This window comes from Hylobates moloch, unplaced genomic scaffold (genome assembly GCF_009828535.3).
Source record: "Hylobates moloch isolate HMO894 unplaced genomic scaffold, HMol_V3 SCAFFOLD_17, whole genome shotgun sequence".
Lineage (NCBI taxonomy): Eukaryota > Metazoa > Chordata > Mammalia > Primates > Hylobatidae > Hylobates > Hylobates moloch.
The window spans coordinates 2,901,996-2,909,629 of NW_026652292.1; the positions used below are offsets into that span (position 1 = coordinate 2,901,996).

Genomic DNA, 7,634 nt, shown 5'->3' on the forward strand with positions numbered 1-7,634 from the left:
ATTTTATTTATTTATTTATTTTTTTGAGACGGAGTCTCGCTCTGTCGCCCAGGCTGGAGTGCAGTGGCGCGATCTCGGCTCACTGCAAGCTCCGCCTCCTGGGTTCACGCCATTCTCCTGCCTCAGCCTCCTGAGTAGGTGAGACTACAGGTGCCCGCCACCATGCCCGGCTAATTTTTTGTATTTTTAGTAGAGACGGGGTTTCACCGTGGTCTCGATCTCCTGACCTCGTGATCCGCCCGCCTCGGCCTCCCAAAGTGCTGGTATTACAAGCGTGAGCCACCGCGCCATCTTGTCTGTAATACCTTAGGATGTGATGGTATCCGAGTCCCTCTGCAATGAGCTTCAGTTCTCAGGTTTTGAAGAGAAATAAGAAGCAAAGGATCTTGGGCCAAGTATTTACCTTTTATGAAATGAGGTGAAATGAGCCAAACCATTGTGGAATTAACTAGGAATGAAATTTAGTTTTATAATACAATTACTCAAGTTGCAGATAATAATAATTGTGAAGAATTAATCTAAGGATTTGCCCTTTCCTTGGAGTTGTAGCTGAGTGTGGGTGAAAGAAGCTCTTCGGCTCCTGGAATGATGTCATCTCATTCTGCTCCATTCACTCTTTCTCAAAGTGGATTAGCACTAGAAGTACACAGTAGATTGATCTTTTGTCACAAGCCAAAAGATTTAGACTTTGTGTGCAGTAAATATTTATTGAATGAACACACAATTTTAAAAGCTACATGAAATATCACCTCAAAAACCTCTTAAGTATTCCATATCTGTGATTCAAAATACAGTATTTGCCATTTTTCTAAAGATATTTAAGTCATTGCTATTTCTAAAGAATAAAATCTGCCACCTTTTTTGCTATTTCTGAAAATAGACATTAGTCTACTTATCAGCACTCAGGTATAGGGTACATTCAATGATCGCAGCTGAGTCACAAATGTGGATGCTTAAAATGATTTTCTCTGAGCTCTCACCAAATATTCAACACGTAAAAGCTTTCATTATTATTATCTTTTTGAGTTCAGGTCCCAGGAGCCCCTCACTAAACAAGAGCTTGTCGATTAACCTTGAATCCAGTACATGCTGCCCACTGACATAATCCCACCTCTCTCTCTCCCTCAGTCCCCTTCTCCAGAGATCACCTTGAATGAGAAGAGAAGAGAGGTGACCTTTGCTATTGATGCATGCACCGCAAGTGTGAGGTCCCACAGTTGCCACCAGGAATAGCTATCTACCCAGGACCTGATGAAGAGCTGCCCAGACAGCTCTGTAATCCTATACCAGCACACCAATATGTGTGCTAAACTGATCAATAACAAGATTGATACATCTTCTACTTGGGTAAGTTAATCTTCTTATTGATCAGCGTAGCAAACATATTGCTTTTCTTGGGCAGCCTTCCTCTCTAGCTCTTCTCCCCCACCTCAACGCCCTGGTTGTCTGGTGCTATCAAGAAGAGAAATAGAACAACATTTTCTACATTAAATGCTTCCATTACATCAGGATCATCTTAGCCAGCTGCAAATATCTCTTAGAGGAGAGGATTTATAACTAGCGGTGCCCAACTCATTTTTCTGTGTGTTAGAATCTGGATAATGAGCTGGGCTTCTCCCCGCTCACATTTAGCATGTAGATTTTAAATTAATAATAGTTATCCATTGAAGGCAGCACTTGTCTTTCCCATTATAGCACCTACAGCAAAGATCCGAAAAATTAAGACTGCAAACAAAGCCAGCACAAGGCACACACCCAGTCTATTCCTGTTGTATTCTTTTTCCTACTCAAGACAGAGTAAAAGTGGCAGACATGGGAAGCAATTTCAGAGGACAGAAAGGAGCTAGCCCCAGGCAGGGAGAATGATGGAGAGAAGAACTTAACAGGAATGCGTATTCTAGGAAGATAATCCAATTCCGGGGCCCGATTTCTCCTCCAATGTCCACACTCAACAGGAGGAGACTCTGGGTCAGACGCTTCACCTCCAGCTCTGTGGCAACTCCCTCTGTGACTTGGCAATTACTGTCGCCCATACCCAGAGGCTACAGAAAAGCTGGGTTTCCTAACACACAGAGCATTGTTGTCAGATGCGGAAGGGCAATCCAGTGCTGGAGTGCTGTCCAGACACACAGGGCCCCTGCCAGCCCCTGGCAGGATGGGAGGAGACTTGAGAGGGGGTGTGCAATGGCGCCTTCTAGGAGAGAGGCCTTAGCAGCTCTGAAAGCCACGCGGTGTAACATGGAGCCAGAATGTGGTGTCTCCACCAGAGCGTCCTGCGGGAGGGCATGCAGGCTTACAGCACAGCAGGAATAGTGCTGGGGCACCTTAGAGCAGCCGCCAGCCACAGCCAGCCAGCCGGGAGGAAGGAGGGTTGCCAGCTGGGCGAGCCTGTGGGTGAGTGAGAGCACAGACCGCTGTGGAGGGAGAAACGTAATTTCTGACCCACGGACCACGTACTGGGGGAGACTATTGCGCACCATGTGTAAGGAAGACTATTCTTTAAAGGGAATTGGGCCTCCTGAACAGGTGGGTTCTGGAAGGCAGCGGCTGGCTTAGGTGTGTGGAGACTCCTAGTGTCAGGAGGTGTGCTGGGGACAGCCGAAGATTGAGATCTTCAGGAACTGCTTCCGAGCACCAACACACAGGTTCTCCTTCCTGACTGCCAGCATCTTTGCCACGTCCAGGAAACATCAGTCCTGGAGCACTGGTCAGGGCCCTGCCTGTGCCCGATTCAGACTTTGTCCATCTGGAGGCCTGAGACATAAGGAAGGCTGTCAAGCTCCCCTTCCTCCTCCCCAGCAAGCCCTCAGAGGGGCCTTCCATATGCCACAAAGGAGCCAGCTCAAATGAGAATGCAATGGGTTTAAACCCTTTGGAAAATGTTTACTTGGCAAATGAGAGTCAAGTGCAGCCTTCCCTCTGCCACCTGGATGTCTCCCTGGGTTGGGTTATACCCGTCATTGAGCCGGCTTTGCTCTGCCAGGGCACCACGGGAATGCACACAGCGTTTTGATGGCGGGACGCTGTGTCTTTTGGATTGCTCCCCTGACCTTCACACTACATAGGATGGGGTCATCAGTGTTTGCTGAATGATGTTTGAGTAAAGACAAGTCAGAGGCTCAGCCCAGGAAAGCCCATCCTTTTCTAGAATCTTCTGGTGGACAACTTTGAGTTCAGCTTGCTTGATTTGCTTTTGTAACACTGAGCTTTGATAGCTCTGTGACTACTTTGGGGGAGGCTATTATGGCTCAGGGCTGACTTCCATACTTGATACAAGCACATGTTGCTGAATTTGATCATCACTAAATGTCCATGTGGGAGGAGGAGGGTCACCTTTCCCCTCACTGCAGGGGCAAAGAAACTGAAGTGCACAGTCTTGCTGGAGACCCCAAGATATTTGGTGGGTGAACTGGAGGTGAGCTTGGTTCCCTGCGCTTTGCCAGGTGCGAGAGACTGAAGAATACTCAGAGTTTTCCTTGAGATCAGAACTCTGGGCAGCCCCTCTGGGGTCGGTGTCTTAGAACATCGTGAACATAATCAGCAAGTCCATATCGGGAAAGGCTCTGGAAGGACACAGCTGTGCCTTCTCCACGGCTCCATCTCGGGTGTGTGAGACTCTACTCTGCCGTTTATAGGCAAGAAAGGAATCTTGGTGACAAGCCCTCCCTATGCCGAGGGCCATGTAGTTAATGTTCTAAAGCAGAGGAAGTGAAATCAACGGCCTTTGATGAAGCAGAGAAATGCTCGCTAGGCTCCGGGTTGCTCTACTTTCTAAGAGATAAATACAGTCTCCTTTAAGGGGGAAAAACGCTTCACAATATCCATTAGGATGCAGGCCAACAGCCATGGTTTAAGGATAGAGCTTGTGAGAGCTGCCACTCACGGATGGAAAGGTTTGGCCACCTCATGGCACGCGTCCAGGACCAGCAGTGCCAGCTTTAAAAACTCAAAACTTTCACTGTATTTCAAAATTCCCTCGCACCTTACTCAGCCTGTATGTACTACAATCTTTTCCTCACCTCAGAATCTGAAAAAGAACAGCTCTGAGAACAGGTTTTCTGCCCCCTGTATAGGATTAGAAGAAAGGTGGACATCAACAAGCAGGAAGATTGAAGTCACCATGGGTGCCTGTGTGGTGATGCCCTGCGACCCTGGGCATCACCAGCTGTGTGCAGGGAACCACAAGTGCCCTTCTGGGGAGCTGGGCACAGTCCTTTCCGCCTGGCACTAACGACCCGGCCAGGCTTCTGTTTTCACGGAACGAGGCTGAGCCAGGCGGAGAGAGTGAGTTATTTAAAACCAGTTCTGCCCATAGATCCTTGATTTCTTACAACTATTTTTGATTGACAGGCACGTCCCTGTGTCCTTTTTATTTCTGTGAGTTAACTGAGGCTTTTACATTTTTTGCTAAAAAGGAAAAAAAATCTTTTCTTGGCACTCAGGGAAATCTTTCTGCACAATATTTGCAACCAAGAGCTGGGGCATTGGGCCTTTTTCCTTGTCTTCTGTGGAATACCAATACTTTATTCTGAATCTGAGATATTCCTGATGGACCAGAAGTGAAAAAAAAAAAAATTTAAATGAAGGAAAAAAGCCCTCCCTCTTCTGTCAAGAGCAAAAGAATTCTCAATCTTTCTAGGACGAATGTTGGATGTGATCCTCTTATTTCACCTTTGGATAAATTCTCACTTCAAGCAAAACTCTTTTCCTTTGAAACTGCTGTTATGCAGACACTTACCAAAATCACTCAAAAAGAATGTTTTGCCTCAGAATAATGTGATGTATTTAATGTATTCTGACAGTCGTCAACATGCGGGACTCTAAATGCCTTTCATTTCTAGGTGTTCTTCTTTCTCTATGCTGGCATTGGACATCTGTCCTTAATTAACACCTGCTCTTGGATGGTTTTCTCAGCCAGGAATGATTTTGCCACACACAGTGCCCCACAGGGACATCTCGCAATGTCTGGAGACATTTTGGGTGGTCACCCTTGGGAGAGGGAGATGCTACTGGCATCCAGTGGTCGAGTGTAGGGATCCAACATGCACAGGCCTGCTCCCAAACAATCATCCAACACTAACGTCCATATGCCAGGACAAGACGTCTTCATCAGATCATGAGGACATTTGGCCAGATAGACAACCAAACGTTCAATCTGACACAATTTATAGTTTCTAAGCTAATACACATGACTTTGGAATAAGTGGCTAATGCCATGTCTGCACACTATATACAGTATTTTTAAAAATTTATTCACACATATGGTAGCTACCCCGTGCCCACACTTTATGAGGAGCGTCCCTCAGAGATCTCCTAAGGTGGAGAAGACACAGACACTCCACAACCACAAAGCTAACAGAACGTCACTACGGACAGTCCAAAAAGAGGGAGACGTATGCAGTAGCCTGAAAAACAGATACAGGATGTTTTGCATTAAAAATAGGAAGGAGACAGGATGACTCAATTTGGAAACAAAAGGCTGAAAACTCAACATGTGTCTTCAGATAGACAGGAGAGAAGACTATTCCTGAAACTGTTCAACAGAACAGAGTTCATGAGAAATAGGGTTGGAAATGCCATTACTGAAAGAAAAAAAAGAAAGAGGAATTTCACTGTGAATGATCCAAATGTAAAGACACTGGTTAGAAAAAAAAAAAAACAGGCCAGATGTGGTAGCTCACACCTGTAATCCCAGCACTTTGGGAAGCAGAGGTGGGTGGATCACCTGAGGTCAGGAGTTCGAGACCAGCCTGGACAACCTGGTGAAACCACGTCTGTACTAAAAATACACTTTAATAAAATTAGCCAGGTGTGGTGATGTGTGCCTGTAATCCCAGCTACCGGGGAGGCTGAGACAGGACAATCACTTGAGCCTGAGAGGCAGAGATTGCAGTGAGCTGAGGTTGCACCATTGTACCCCAGCCTGGGCGACAAGAGTGAGACTCCATCTCAAAAAAAAAAAAAAAAAAAAAAACAATGACAACAACAAAATGATACTAAATAAAGAGAAAATGGGCTTCAGATGAATTTGGATTATTGTTGGGATTCATAAATTAGAAAAGCAAGCTATAAATTAATTCTGTTTTGTCTTCCAGTCTAGTGAAAATGCTAGAAAAAATAGATTTCAGTTTGTTTGTATTGAATATGCTAGGGTCACATTTTTGGGTAAAGTATGCCTAAAAAGAGAAAGGTAAATCAAAATCTTACATTTTCAGAGCAACAAAGGAATCTGTCACCTTTATAATATTTAATATAGAAACTTAGCAATATATTGTCTACTGTTTAGAACTGTAAGTATATTAGCAGAAGGCTGCTGAGTTCATACATTAGCAAGCAAATTTCATTTCTTACAAATAAATATATGAAATAATCGATATACAATATTGCCCAATCACTGTGACCATCACATGCCTTCAAGTGGAAAGTTATAGTACTCAGAGATGAAGTAAGACAGTTTGGGTAACAGTTGAGTACCTTTGGAAGCTTCGTGTTTCTTAAATTTTATTTAAAAAGACAAACCCTAAATAGCTATATATACCCAACTCTTTAACACTGCATTTGCTCACTGTTCTTGGAGTCATAAAATGTCAATTTAAAAAAAAAATTTTATTTTGTAATTTTCCTCAGAAGGACAAATCAGGATTCTCCAGCAGAAGCTTGAAATGCTGTGGGTTGATTCAACCTCCGACCTATGGTAATTGAGTCTGTCTGCCTATGTTTTCAGCTCCGAAAAGGAAAAACATAACAACTGGCTGTGTTTTCAGAATGAAAAGGGCAAATCCAACTTTCAGTATAGGAAGTCTGAGTTGTGTGGGGCAGAGGTACTGTGGGAAGGGTGCCCAGGTGCCCACATATAGTGGAATTGATGGTGAGAACTTTGATGGGTGGAGATGGAGAACAGGCCTTCCAGGGGACAGTTGAAAAATGAAAGCAAAATCATGCAGGAAAGGAGAATGGCCTTGAGTCATAAGCATGGGGTCCTTGCATAGAAATAATCAGGAAGTAAGTTCGTAAGCATTTGGGGGTCTTAAAGTGAAATACCTTGCACTAAGCTGTCTTTTATCCTGTATGCACTAGGAAAGAAAGAATGAAGGTCCGCAATCAACACCGAGCTCTGAGAAGCTGACCTGGATGATGTTCTACCCAGCTCTCATCTAAAGGAGAGAGTCCCCAAGCCAGAGGAAGCTGTCAGAGAGCTTCTCAGCTGCGAAGATTATATGAGGTCCCAAAGGTTAACGATGCCAGTTACAGAAGCTTGACAGAGCAAAAGGGGAAGGATGTGTCACTTGGCTGTGTAGCTGGCTGATCTTAGGGAATGAGAAAGCAAATGTGATGGAGGTGACCAAGGGGTGACAACGCTTCACCACCACGATGAAGAGCATACAGGGGACTAGGGGTCAGAGGGAAGTGAGGATAGGGAAGTAGGGAGTGTGCTCGGTTTAGAAAATGTAGATTATTGATGCACCCTTGAGCTGTTTAGACAGAGGTGGCCAAAGACAGCTGGAGGATGGCGACTTAATACTGGGATTCAGGGCTGCCACGCCACTCAGCTTCAGGAGTTACCTTTCCTCTTGCTTTCCATGTGCCTGGTGCTTCTCAGAGTTGTGTAGTGTGGTGGCCTTGGGAAAGGGTTA

General features: G+C 45.0%; 1 long non-coding RNA gene across 1 annotated transcript in view; it reads left to right on the forward strand.

Moving 5' to 3' along the window:
* Nucleotides 1-7,420, forward strand: part of LOC116456658 (uncharacterized) — a 9,253-nt gene extending 1,833 nt beyond the window's left edge. The window contains exon 3 of the long non-coding RNA XR_004244774.1: nt 7,078-7,420. This is a non-coding gene — a long non-coding RNA (uncharacterized LOC116456658). The remainder of the gene's footprint in view (nt 1-7,077) is intronic.
* The last annotated feature ends 214 nt before the right edge of the window (nt 7,421-7,634 follow it).